Genomic DNA, 13,897 nt, shown 5'->3' on the forward strand with positions numbered 1-13,897 from the left:
GGACATCATTTAAAAGCGCGAGCGCCGTGCGCCGCCCTCTGAAGTGTTAGAGCTCCGCAGGCAGATGCCGAGAGACACGCTAATTTTAAAATCTTGTATAATTCTGTTTTATCTGTATATACTGCACCAGAAGCTTGTTGCTTCACTCACCTGTAACCTAGCACAAACAGCGTCCTCGTGACGGCTGCAACGACCCCCAGCTCGCCTCCCCGGCAACGCACAGGCCACGCCCACTCTCAAGGCCACGCCCTCCCCCGCCCATATCATGTGTTGCCAGCGGAAGCGCAGCGGACGAGCGCAGCGGGAGCGCCGTTTGCGCGCCGAAGGCGCGCCAAAGGCAAGCCCGTCTGCGCCCGTCCGCGGCAGACCGGGGCACGGGGCCAGACCCCCTGGTCCGCATCTCCCAGATAACCGATACGACAAAGAGGAGCTCCTCAGCCTCCGTAACAAACACTTAAAGGTATGTGAGCACAGTATAGATCTTAGTATACGTAGTCCTTCTATTCCCTGCGAACACTGTGGCTTCATCTTTAATAAGCATCCTAAAACAAGTACGCCCAATGACAACGCTCAACCAGAGCACAGTAGAAAAATCAGTGGTGCACTGCTTAACTGTCGCTCCCTCAAAAAGCACAAACTAGAAGTATACGACCTTATAACAGACAACAAATGGGACATACTATGCCTCACGGAAACTTGGCAGGACGAAGACTCAGATCCTGAAGTCAGGGAGGCCCTCCCCCCTGGATATGCAATTTGCAGGCAGGATAGACCTAAGGGAAGGGGAGGTGGCATTGCCATAATCTATAGAGTTAATATGACATGCTCCCTCGAACCTGCAAATATATCAGATAGCGAAACTGGAGCATTCTCCATCGATATCGACAAAAATACGGTCATTAAAGGCCTACTAATCTATAGACCCCCGGGAGGTAGCAGAAACTTCGCGAAAGTCTCATCCAGAACATCACCCCATTGGCTATGAGATACAGGAAGTTCCTAGTATTAGGGGATCTGAATCTCCATTTCGAAGACCCCAATAATTCAGCTGCTCAAGAATTGCGCCAAGAGCTGCAAACCTTACAATTAGGAACAGCCTCCCTCCTCCCGACCCATCGTCAGGGGCATCTACTTGACCCCATTTTTAACAACTTGGAGGATCTGAAGCAGGACCTCCCCATTCCTTTGTTGTGGACTGACCACTTCCTTGTCCCCTTTCACTTCCTAGTCCAGACGCATCATAAAAAAATCCACCTTAACGCCAATAAACAACAGAGAAAATGGGCCCGTTTTTCCATGGACTCTTTTGGACATCACTTCTTATCGAACGGCTCCCCCATAGACCTAGGAGTAGATGTTGACAGGGCTTGCACGGCCTTGGACGGAAACATCACTAAAGCCCTGGACATCACTGCCCCCTGGGCCAATAAGGGCCCGGAGCGACAAACTAAAACTGCACCTTGGTTCAGCACAGCTCTTAGAGAAACCAAGGCAGCCTGTAAGAGGCTCGAACGCGTCTGGAGAAGGAACTACTCACCAGAGGCAAGAGAGGTGTACAAAGCTAGCTTAAAAGAATACCACCTCCAAATCAGGAAAACCAAAGCGACCTTCTACGCTGATCGCATAGATAGCGCTGACTGCTCATCCAAGGAACTCTTTAGGATCTATAAAGAGATCACTACACCTCCCCCCTCTTCAGAGCAGGCCGACACCTCAGCACAATCTTGCAACGCCATCGCGGAATTTTTTTATAAAAAAGTATGCGACATTTACACTAGTTTCCCTGATGATGCCAGAACTGGCTCCAACCTTCTTCCTCCTCAGGAAGAAGCGACTTGGGAGGCAAAGATTGAAGACTGCCTCACAGTATTCCAGGTTCCGACGGAGGACCTCCTGATAGCCACGGCTAAAGGAATTAAATCAGGTTCCCCTCACGATCCTGCCCCTGCCAAATTCCTGGCCAGTGCCATGAGTTTTCTGGCACCTTATGTTGGCCATATATTGTCTACCTCTTTCAACACTGGCAAGGTCCCTCACGGGTGGAAACAGGCAGTCGTATTACCTCTCAAGAAAAAACCCCACATCAGTGCGTCCCAACTAAGCAACCTTCGCCCCATTTCGCTTCTACCCTTCTTCTCTAAACTGGCGGAAAAGCTGGTCAACCAACAACTCTCAGCACACATAGAGTCCAGAGGCCTCCTGCATACTAATCAATCGGGCTTCCGGGCTCGCCATTCCACAGAATCAGCCCTCCTTTTTTCGACTGAGGCACTGAGGAAGCACGTGGACGCCGGGCATGTGGCGGCACTAGTGCTCTTGGACCTCAGCGCAGCTTTCGACACTGTGGCACATCATACGTTGCTACAGTGTCTGAAGAAAGGAGGAGTGATAGGCATGGCCTGGTTATGGCTGGAATCTTTTCTTACCAACCGTAGCTTCTCGGTGCAGCAAGGAGGAGCTCGATCAGACGCCTTTGACCTTGGTCAAGGAGTGCCGCAGGGATCAAGCCTCAGTCCAACACTTTTCAATTTATATGTCACCCCCGTGGCCACTACTGCGGAACGCTATGGGGTGGAAGTAGTGACATACGCGGACGACACCCAGCTGGTGGTCGCCCTTACCCAACCTGCTGAACAAGCTGCTGCGAACTTTTCAGCATGCCTCCAGGAGATGGCGGGATGGATGGCGAAGAACTGCCTCCGTCTTAACGGCGACAAGACTGAGGTGCTGATTGTAGGGAAACCCCCCTCAGTTTGGTCATCTGCCTGGTGGCCGCAGACCTTGGGGCCCCTCCCTACCCCCAGTGATAAGGTCAAGAATCTTGGAGTTTGGGTGGACTCAAAGCTAGACTACGACTACCACACCAGACGGGTAGCTGGTACGTGCTTTTCGATTTTACGGAAACTCCGCAAAACCATCGACCTGCTCCCAGAATCCTCAAGGAAGACCCTGGTCCACGCTCTTGTCACGTCAAGATTGGACTACGGCAATGCCCTGTATCTAGGCGCCAACGCCACGAGTCGGCGGCGACTGCAGACAATCCAGAATGCTGCCGCTCGCCTGGTCCTCCGGCTGCCCAGAAGAGCCTCCTCAAAAAAATCCCTACAAACATTACATTGGCTTCCGATCAATGAAAGGATCGATTTCAAGGTCCTATGTATTGGTCACAGGATCGTACATGGCAAGGGCCCGGCCTTCCTTCGGAACCTGCTCTGCCCCTATACGCCCGCCCGTCAACTCCGCTCACTAGGAGCAGGCCTTCTCGCTGTCCCCAGACACAAGAAAGCCAGAATGGGAGGTAGATCCTTTCGTACTATGGCGGCACACATATGGAACTCTCTCCCCCTGAGCTTAAGAGTGGAAACATCGGAGCTCATCTTCCGCAGGAAACTCAAAACATTCCTCTTTCCTAAAGATTAGCCCGTCTGGCTCTTACTGACGGAGCAACTGACTCTTCTGACAGCGCAGGGACACACTGACAGTGTAACCAGGCGCTTTACAAATTCAGAAATAATAAATAATAATAACATGCTGAGCGCCAAAGGTCCTACTAACTCATTACACCATAAGTCATCTCCATGTGGCCGTTTTCAAGCAGAATTCCATAGACAAAACATAGCTCTGAGTTCGCTGCCCCCCTGCAAAATCAACTGTATATGAGATATTAAAGTTGATTTTTATTTTTAATTCTACAGCCCTGATGAAGTCTGCATGGAAGAAATGTGTTGCCAGGGCAGAAGTGCCAATGTAAAAACCTTCAATAAAGTGGATTATAAATCTACTGCAAGACTCCAGAGGAATATCATGGGGCGTTATTTGTTTTGTGTCCTTTTTGCTTTGATTTAAGCTATATACATTAAGTAGTTGTAAGTAATAATAAAATATTTGATTATAATAGGGGGGAGATGTGTTGGGGTAGTGGTGCATGAGCGTGGCAACATCATCTATGCTGTCGAGCTTGTGCTCCCACATTATGTCCCTGTGTTTACTCTTGAAAGGGCTGGTGGGTATTCATGTGTGCGAGCGCATAAACTGTTGAGGCACGCTCACGTAGTGGATCATAAAATGTGGGCGTTAACTGCTTACATGCCTTTAGATGGGATTATATATATTCAATATGTGGCATGTACGTGTATCTTGAAAACAGTTATATAAGGTCCCGCTGTGGGGTTAACGGGCATTCACGACATGGATGTTGACTTGTAATGCTGCAAATATATTGAGCGGAATAAAGAAGCAACATTCTTGTACCTCATCATCAGTTGTCTCTCTATGGGGGAGTAGTGTGTGCTCCATAAACCTATTACCTACAGTGGGCTCGCCATCATCCACAGAGACCCGATCCAATGCAGTGCCACCACCAAGGATGACACCACCCTGATCGTGGAACACATGTACTTCATACTCCAGATGTTCACAAGAACATCCGTCAAAGGAACCGTTGTGTACTGCCCACCAGGACTACAAACTTGTATCACAAAATTCATAGTAGACTTCTTGACCCTCTCACCATTGATTTCAAAGAGTACATGCTCCTCATTGACCTCAATTTTCACCTAGCCTACCTCACGGACCCCAACATCACCAACCTCCTGGACTGGCTGGACAACATTGGACTTACCCAAATTCACCGTCAGGAGCACCTCAATAGCAAACACCACCATGCCAGTAATTGGAAACTCACAGAGGTCAGCGCCCTACTAAAGAAATCATGTGCCGACCCCAGCAAACTCAGAAACTACCATCCCATCTTATAACTACCTTTACTGGCCAAATTCATAGGAAAAGCAATTAACTAGCAACTTGGCAGACATCAGGAACACCAGCAACTCTGGGACAGCGCACAAAATGGGTTCCACAGCAGCTACAACACAGAAACAGCTCTCAGTGCAGCCCTGGACCACATCCACACCATACAAGACTGAAGTGAGACAGCTGCTCTCATCCTTCTTAACCTCTCTGTAGTGTACGACCCCATCTCATACCATAGGTTCACTGATTGATTATCGATGCTAAAAGTATTGATGTAAAAAATATCGAAGCAGAAATATAGAATGCAAAAATATCGACTCCCTATACTTAAACAGGTAAGCAAAAAAATATTGAATCAAAAATACCAAAGTTAAAAATATAGCTGTAAAAAATATCGATTTAAAAATATAAATAAAATAAAAGAATATAGATTAAATATAAAAAATATTAATCTCTTTACCAAAATACATTTGAATTAAAATATATTTTAAGTTAATAAAAAAATAAACTTAATTTAAAAAATATATAAACACACAAACGTAATTATTTATACATACAGATATATACAGATATATTTTCTTTACACTCATTCATTAACTTTTATCCTTTTTTAATTTTTAAACTTCTAAATGATATAAAAATTATATATATATACATATATCAATAATTTAAATAAACATTCTATAAATAATTAAAACATGTTGGGCTCGTTGTAGGTAAATCTCATTTACCGACTCTAGAATACCGAATTTTACCGATTCGGTAAAATAGATTCGGTAAATGAGATGTAGGAAATAATTCGGTAATTTTTACCGAATCGGTATGAATTGGTAATTACCGAATCGGTATTTACCGATTCGGTAATTGGCATTGATTCCTATGTGACTTGAGGCCCATAGGAACTAATGTCAATTACCGAATCAGTAAATACCGATTCGGTACAATTACCGAATTGTCAAGGGAGACAGCGTGTCACTTTGACACCCTGTTGCATCCCTGATTCTGGCTTGTGTGCCATGTGACACACATACATGACCAGGGCATGTATGTGTGCCATATGGAACAGGTGTACATGCACAGATGTGCATGTACACTGGAATTCGTTATTTACCACAACATATTATTTTGTGGTAAATAACAAATTCTTAAGGGCCTGTGGCGCTGTTTTAAGTGCCACCTACATCTAGATTTACCGATTCGGTAAATTTACCGAATCGGTAATTTACAGAATCGGTAAATTTACCGATTCGGTAAATTTACAGAATCGGTAATTTTTAAGCCCCCTACATCTAAAACTCCAAATACCGGTCGGTAACGGCCGAAATTGGACGTTACCAACCGGTATTTGGCCACCTACATCTGGCCCTTTATTATTAAAAGAAAAAAAAACATACATTTCGCATACATCTAAAACTCCAAATACCGGTCGGTAACGGCGGAAATCGGCCGTTACCAACCGGTATTTGGCCACCTACATCTGGCCCTTTATTATTAAAAGAAAAATAAAACATACATTTCGCAATACAATAAATACAACAGTAGGGAAATAGTTCAATAGCGAAACAAATAAATTTACAATTCCAAATCCAGGTAAATCAACAGTAGGGACAGTGTTGGATAGCGGAGGGGTAAACATTACTATTGCTACTCCACGAGAGCAACAGTAGGGAAAGTTTTGAATAGCAGAGGGGTAAAATTTACTATTCCGACTCCAGTGAGTGTAAATATTGGATAGCGGAAGAATTAAATTTACTATTTCAACTCCAGGGAGTGCAACAGTAGGGAAAATGTTGGATAGCGACGGAATAAAAATTACTATTCCCACTGCAGTGAGTCCAACAGTAGGGAAAGAGTTAGATAGGGGAGGGGTAAAAATTACTATGCTCACTCCAGGGATTGCAACAGTAGGGAAAGTCCTGGATAGTGAATTCCTACTACAAAGAGTGCAACAGCAGGGACAATGTTGGATAGAGGAGGGGTAAAAATTACTATTCCCACTCCAGTGAGTGCAACAGTAGGGAAAGTATTTGATTGCGAAGGGGCAAATATTACTATTCCCACTCCAGTGAGTGCAACAGTAGCAAAAGATCTGGATAGGGGAAGTGTAAAAATTACTATTTCCCACTCCAGTGAGTGCAACAGTTTGGAAAGTTTTGGATAGCGGATGGGTTAAAATTACTATTCCCACTTCAGTGAGTGCAACAGTAGGGAAAATGCTGGATAGCAGTGGGGTAAATTTACTATTCCCAGTCCAATGAGTGCAACAGTAGGGAAAATGCTGGATAGCGGAGGGGTAAAAATTACTATTCCCACTCCAATGAGTGCAATAGTAGGGAAGTGCTGTATAGCACAGAAACATTCAATACTAATAACATTTAAAGAATTAAAAAAAATTCAATAATCTTAAAAATAAATAAACAATATTATAGAAATATATATGAATACATATATTAAACATATAAAAAGAAAACATATTATAATGTCAATTACATATAACAAAAATGTACACATATTATATAAACTAAATTAATAAATATATTTATAAACAATATTTATTTAAAAAGAGCAAATATTAACAAGAAACAATTTATTTAAAAAATACATGTATTTATTTTATTTCCTAGCCAATAACACCACACCAATAAAAAAAGGCTTCAACATTTTTATTTATATTTATTGCCATAATTAACGTAATTAATAATGAATTAAAAAATATTATTAATAAAAAAAGATATGAAACATTAATTGAGTACACATTTTTTAACACTATAATATCTATCCACAGCACACATCTAAAATTAATTACACAATTACCATAATTAATTACTAATTAATTAATTTTAATTAATAACAACTAATAATATTTCATCAATCAATTTTTTACTTCCCACCCTTCCCACCATTTACCCCTATAAACACCACAACACACACCAGAAATTAATTACACAATTACCATCAATAATGAATTAATTTAAATTAATTAACAATACACATTTAGAGGCCGATTCCCCTCTGGGTCGGAAAGCACTCCGACCGAGCCAGATCTGGGGTGTTTTCCGACCGATCCGGACTCCTGCAGTCTGACCGGTTCGGTCAGACGCCCATAGAAGTCAGGGGGAGCCAGTCATGCGACGCGTACATGGGCTCTCATTGACTGAATGGGTACATCGCGGACAAGTGTGTCCCCTACAGTGGGTACGAGTCGGTTTCATCCACACAGTACATGCCTGTGTTGGGAAGACCCATGGGTCCCCCCCTGTGTCCGAGTCGTAAGGCTGTAGGTAACAGGGGGTCTAAAGCCGAACCCTGAAGTCTAACTCGGGGATCTATTGTGAGTCGGACGCTTCGACTTGATCCGGCTGTCCGAATCGAGCATTGTACTAGTCGTTCAGAGCGGTTTGGACCCGGAAATGATTCGAACAGAGATTTCGCACTTGTTCGCATCATACTTCGACGTCCGGACCCGTGTATGACTCGGACTGAAATTCAGCCTCTGAATTGGATCCGCTAATGCCGAACCCGATTCGGTGCCCTACCAACCGAGATCGGAATCGACCCCTTAATATTATAACATCGCATTTAAACAAATATTAATTAATACAAATTGATCAATACATTTTATATAATTAATTTACTTTCCACCCTATTACCCTATAAACCCACAACCCGCCACGGAACTAAAAACACAAATTTCTAATAAAAAAAAATAATTACTACTAAAAATAATCAGTACATTTTATGTAATTAAATTACTTTACACCCTATTCCTCTATAAACCCACAATCCACTACGGAACTAAAAACGCAAAATTAAAAAAAAAAATCCAAAAATGTTAACACATATAATAAACACCCAGAATTGAGGCAAGTGTTAGTGGTTTTCTCCTTCAAATTCAGAAAACTAGAGGCAAAAAAGGAGTTATATTTATATGTCACGCTACTTCTAAAATAGATTGAGTACCAGTAGAGATTGAAAAGTGATTGTTCCATTATTAGTCTACAATGTACAAAACTACACAAATTCCACCTGTTTATAAACATCACATGCATATTTATTTTCAGATTAATAATCCTTTAATAAAACCAGTGACATAACCTTATTTATTCAAGTGGATCTTTGCTACTCCATTGCGTTTTTGATGACAAGCATTGTATTTTCTTTTTCAAATACACTCTACTAAGAAAGTTATTATTTAACACAGTAATTACCTACTCGCTATAATAGAAATACAAAAAAAGAGTAGAGGGGAACAAAATGATGTATTTTATCACATAATTTGACCAAATGCCATAAATATGTTGTAAAACTACATGAATTTACACTTTATGAGAGAAATATGGTTTGCATGACATTCTCACCTAAGCATGAATTTTGAGTAAAAAAGTGTTGCGAGATATATCACTAGGGCCGGTTTGAGCAGACACTGGCTCTCAGTGAGAGATCTTCTGCATGAACGCTTTTCCAAGGTGCTAAAATTAAGCAAAATTATGTGACCTTTTAAGACATTTCCTTTAATGTGGAATTAAGCACTTACATGGATATAAAATGTCATCTTGGCTTACTAAACATCACTTTGCTCCCTGTTTTGGAAGTGTAGTGTTGAAGACCCATTTAGGTAATTGTATTTGTATCAGTGGCTTCATCAGATGTAGAGACTGCATGACTACATGCCCCTCCTGTTAACCTTTTGAATGCCGAGGACAAGATGTTAAAGTTCTTGGTATTACCTCCGCAATGCGGAGAACATGAACATATCGTCCTCTGCATATGCAGTGAAAATCCACCTGGAGCCTCCAGCAGAAAGGTTTTATTTTTTTAAACAAACTCGGGACACAGCCGAATACTTCCCTCATGTCTCAAGATTATTTTTTACACAATATGTGGCAAATAGTAGGTACATTACGCAGACATCAAACAGTGTACAAATCAATTGCTCTGGCAGTTTTCATTGCGATCGCATCAAGATGGGAGAGGGACAATGCCCTCTTTTCAAAAGTTCCTCTCCTTAGTTTATCGCTGTCTGGAGATTTCCACAGGAGGGCAATCCCCAGGCAAGGACCCACTCACTGGACGCCAGATAGAGGGGAGTGCCCCCTCAGAATTGGCAAGTGCCTCTTATTTAAAAACTATAACTCAGCTTTTCTAGAGGAGGTTGACTGTTGTTTACAATAATGTGCCCGAGGTGGGCAGAAATACCACTGCAGCCAGAGAATGTGTTTTTTAAATGCGGTGGGGAAACCTGGTCTGGCTTTGGGCTATGCCCCTATCCCTTTGTCGTCCCAACAGTCTGGATTGGAAGTATACCCTCTATCTGATCTCCTCAGGGCAGCGAAAGCCCACTATACTCCCGGAATTGTGTTTAAAAAAAACAAGCATAGGTTGGGTGAAGCCTGCCCTTGCATCAAACTGGACACGAGAGACGACCGCCGGGTACTAACAGAGGAGGGATTGCCTGCAGCGGCACACCACCGCAGAGGTCACGTACTCGTTTCCTCAATTTGGCGCTATAAAGAATCCCCTCCCGGCTCCCCGCCTTACAGCATAGCGAGACACAGCGCTATACTTTCAAATGGAAATTACCAGTGGATAACGATAATTCTATCCATATACTGCAACTGATTTCTTTGTCAAACAGCATCGACTGTTTCATATACATACAGAATACCCATTGCTTGAAACTGAGCTTTTAAAGACCCAGACTTACTCCAACCACACATTGGAATTGGAGTGTAAGCCCTGAAGAGTCGTGTGACTCAACCGCACACGACGAAACACGTGTCGGCAACTATATTATTCTCAAGTCTGGAGAAAATTAAACATCTTGCTGTGACAAGAAGACTTACACCAAAGAACCTGCTTCTGCGCTTCTTTTTAACTTTTGGTCATTGCACCTTGTTTGGATGAACACACATGTAGTTGCGAGAGCTTATTTTTGTTAATTTGCCTTGTCTCTTGACTTGTTTGGACGGTTAAGGGTGTTTTGCCGTCTGCTCTTCACGCACTACACAACGACACTCTTGCTCCTCACACACTTTGTAACGTCTTAACCCAGGCAGCGCGCCCCTCTAGTCCTAATTTTCTAAAAAACCCTTTGCCCCATAGATTATGCTTTTACCACACCTTCGAATTTTAGATTAATCTCGGGATTCAGGATTGTGAATAGAGAAGGAAGTGACCTTAACGTGGTAGCCTTGGAGATCTCGGATGTGCACTTTGAATCCGGCCCAAAAGTAATGGTGCAAGAGGTGGACTATCCCAGACGCTCCACAACTAGGCTCACAGAAGAATATGTCGCCAGATTAATAAAATCAAAACAGAACCTAGACCTGGTAAAGTAAAGGACTAAACAATATAAATAGAGGCAAAAATATAAACAAAGCGAAAAGTCTGAAGACAGAAAATCCCACCGGCTGGTTTACAAGGGAATGCCAGGAGAAAAAAAGGGAAGTTAGGAGAATGACCCACCGCAATCAGCTAAAAAGAGACCAAGATAGTGTAAAAATATAACATGCTTATCAGAAGGGCAAAAAGGGAATTCAAAGAGGGTTGTTAGTCCACTCAGCAGCAGATCGCCAACCAGGGTCAATGAATTGCATAGTAGAAGAGGCAGCATAGGAGGAGTATTTACAAGATCTGTATAGCCCAGGGAAAGACCGGGAAGAAAATCTTTACACAGACTGGATGCGTCTGGTAGCAGATATAGAACCAGTTTTTTCTGCCCAAGAGGTTAAAAAGACAAAAAAGGGTTTGAATCTCATAAGAGCGGCAGGCCCAGATAACCTCCCGGCTCAGATAATTAAAACTCATGCAGATTGGTGGGCGGAATTTTTTGCGAATATGTTTGAAGTCATTCTAGACAGTGGGAAACTCCCAGATAACTGGAATGGGCTATAATAAGGCCCATACATAAGAAAGGGGAGATGAACAACCCGAAAATGTATAGATTAAGTAATCTACTGGACATTGGGGAGAAGATATTTGCGAAAATAGTGCTTGGCAAACTAAAGGACTGGGTAGAAGAGAACTCAATTATCCCGGTAATACAGGGAGCTTTAAAAGAAGGGCACTCCACTGTGGATCACTGCTACGCTCTGTGGGCCCTTGCCCGGAAGTCAATAGAACAAAAGGGGAACCTGTTTTGCTGTTTCGTCGACTTCCGGGCAGCCTTTGATTCGGTGGATCGGGGGAAACTATGGGAGTACCTAATTAAATACGAAATCCCGGTGTGCTTACTTGAAATACTGAAAGAATTGCATAGAGGGAACTGGGCCCAAGTCATTAAAGACACACAAGGGGCACTGACAAAAAAAATCGAAATAAGTAATGGGCAGAGACAGGGCTGCGTCTTAGCTCCACTCCTCTTTTCAATATTTCTAGAGGACCTGCCAGCAGCTCTAGAGGTGGATAGAAGCGCGAGCCCGAGAATGAATAGTAGAAAGGTCTCATGCTTGCTGTATGCCGATGACCTTGTGATTACTGACCTGACAGACCTCGGGCTACAAAATAAATTAAATACATTCCTTGATTACTGTAAAGATAAATTGCTGATAGTAAATATGGAAAAAACAAAGATCATGCGCTTTGGAAAAGGAAGCAAGAGTTTTAGCTGGTACCTAGATAAAATAAAATTAGAAACAGTAAAAGAATATAAATACATTGGTCTTTGGTTTGAATCCTCTTTAAAATGGGACATACATTTGGAACACCAAAAAGCAAAAGCATCTTCCTCCATTTGTGGCCTGAAAAAATTAAATAAAAACTATGGGGATATGTTGCACAAACCGATGCTAAAAGCATATGAAACCATGATACCGCCCCAAGTACTGTATAGTGCAGAGGTGCTCCTTTTAAGCGGTAAGGGAGGCTGGGATCGGGAAGAAGGTAAGGCCCTAAAAATGTTACTGTCACTGCCAAAGTCATCATTGATACAGGCAATTAGACTGGAAACAGATATGATTGGATGGAACACTCAGGCCAAAATGGCGATGGTAAGATTCTTGAAACGCCAATCCCAGGGGGAGGGGGAAAAGGTCTCACATTGGTGTAGTGAGGAATTCCGCCACAGTCAGCGACGGCTCGTGGAGGGAGTTACGGTGGGGCAGGAGGGTGGGGAGGGGGAGGGGCAGGGTGGAGGTTGCTAAAAACCGGCATATGGATAATTGCAGGTAAGTAAACAATTTAATTAATAAAACGAATTTCGTAGTGCGCCTTGCATCGCAAAATGCAATGCAGTGCGAGCTACGAAATTCGTTTTATTAACATCGTTCTATATGCCCAAATAGAACCATTAAGGCTGAAAGGCAAAACCAGGTAAGGAATACCTTTATCGGTCGTATGAGGCATTAGGCCACAGATCCAACAATTTGTCATGTTCATAACAAGCTGGTGTTGGTGCAAAAGTTGAATAAAGGAATTGTTAGTGAATTCTAATCTTCTAACTATTTCATGTTCGGGCAGAGGGTGAAAAGAACGAGAAGAAATAGTGCGGGGAGGTATAGGTTGCGTAGTGGGAATGAGCGTTAATTAAAAAGAAAATGTCACATAACCAATTAAAAATATCATTAAGCTCAGCAACATGAATAAACACAGTATTAAAAATCTTTTTTGAGTCATCAGTTTGTAAATTTTGCTCTTAAAGCTTATTGTCTGAACAGGTCTCTGCATCTCAAAGAACTCCATCCTCACTAATATGCTGCTCGTGGTGGTAGGGTGTTCTCTGCTAAGGAATGCCTCTGTCAGCCCAGGGCAACTCCCTTAGGCCAACCAGAACTGTCGACCTAGTGTCTCAGGCTTGAACTCCAAAGACTTGTCAACCGCGACCCTACAGCTGAACCCGGATGGCGGTTCGAAAAACAAAAATCAGAGTAGTTCCTCGGAGGAAAATTAACCTGCAAACAGAAAAATCATAAAAAGGAATTTATCTTTTTATTAGTCCAGCGACTCTCGGTCGCAAATTATAACGGTCTTTGCCAGGCAATGTTTGTTCACTGAACAAGAGTTCAGGTTCAGTAGTGTTCAAACGGTTCAATGGAGGCACAGCTTCTTGAAGAAGATCATCACTTTCTTTCTCAGTGTTCGTTCCAATCAAACGGGCATCGCTGAATGGCAGAAAACGAGGTACGGTCCCAGTCTCAGAGTCTGGAAG

The sequence above is a fragment of the Lissotriton vulgaris genome, chromosome 6 (genome assembly GCF_964263255.1).
Source record: "Lissotriton vulgaris chromosome 6, aLisVul1.2, whole genome shotgun sequence".
Classification (NCBI taxonomy): Eukaryota; Metazoa; Chordata; class Amphibia; order Caudata; family Salamandridae; genus Lissotriton; species Lissotriton vulgaris.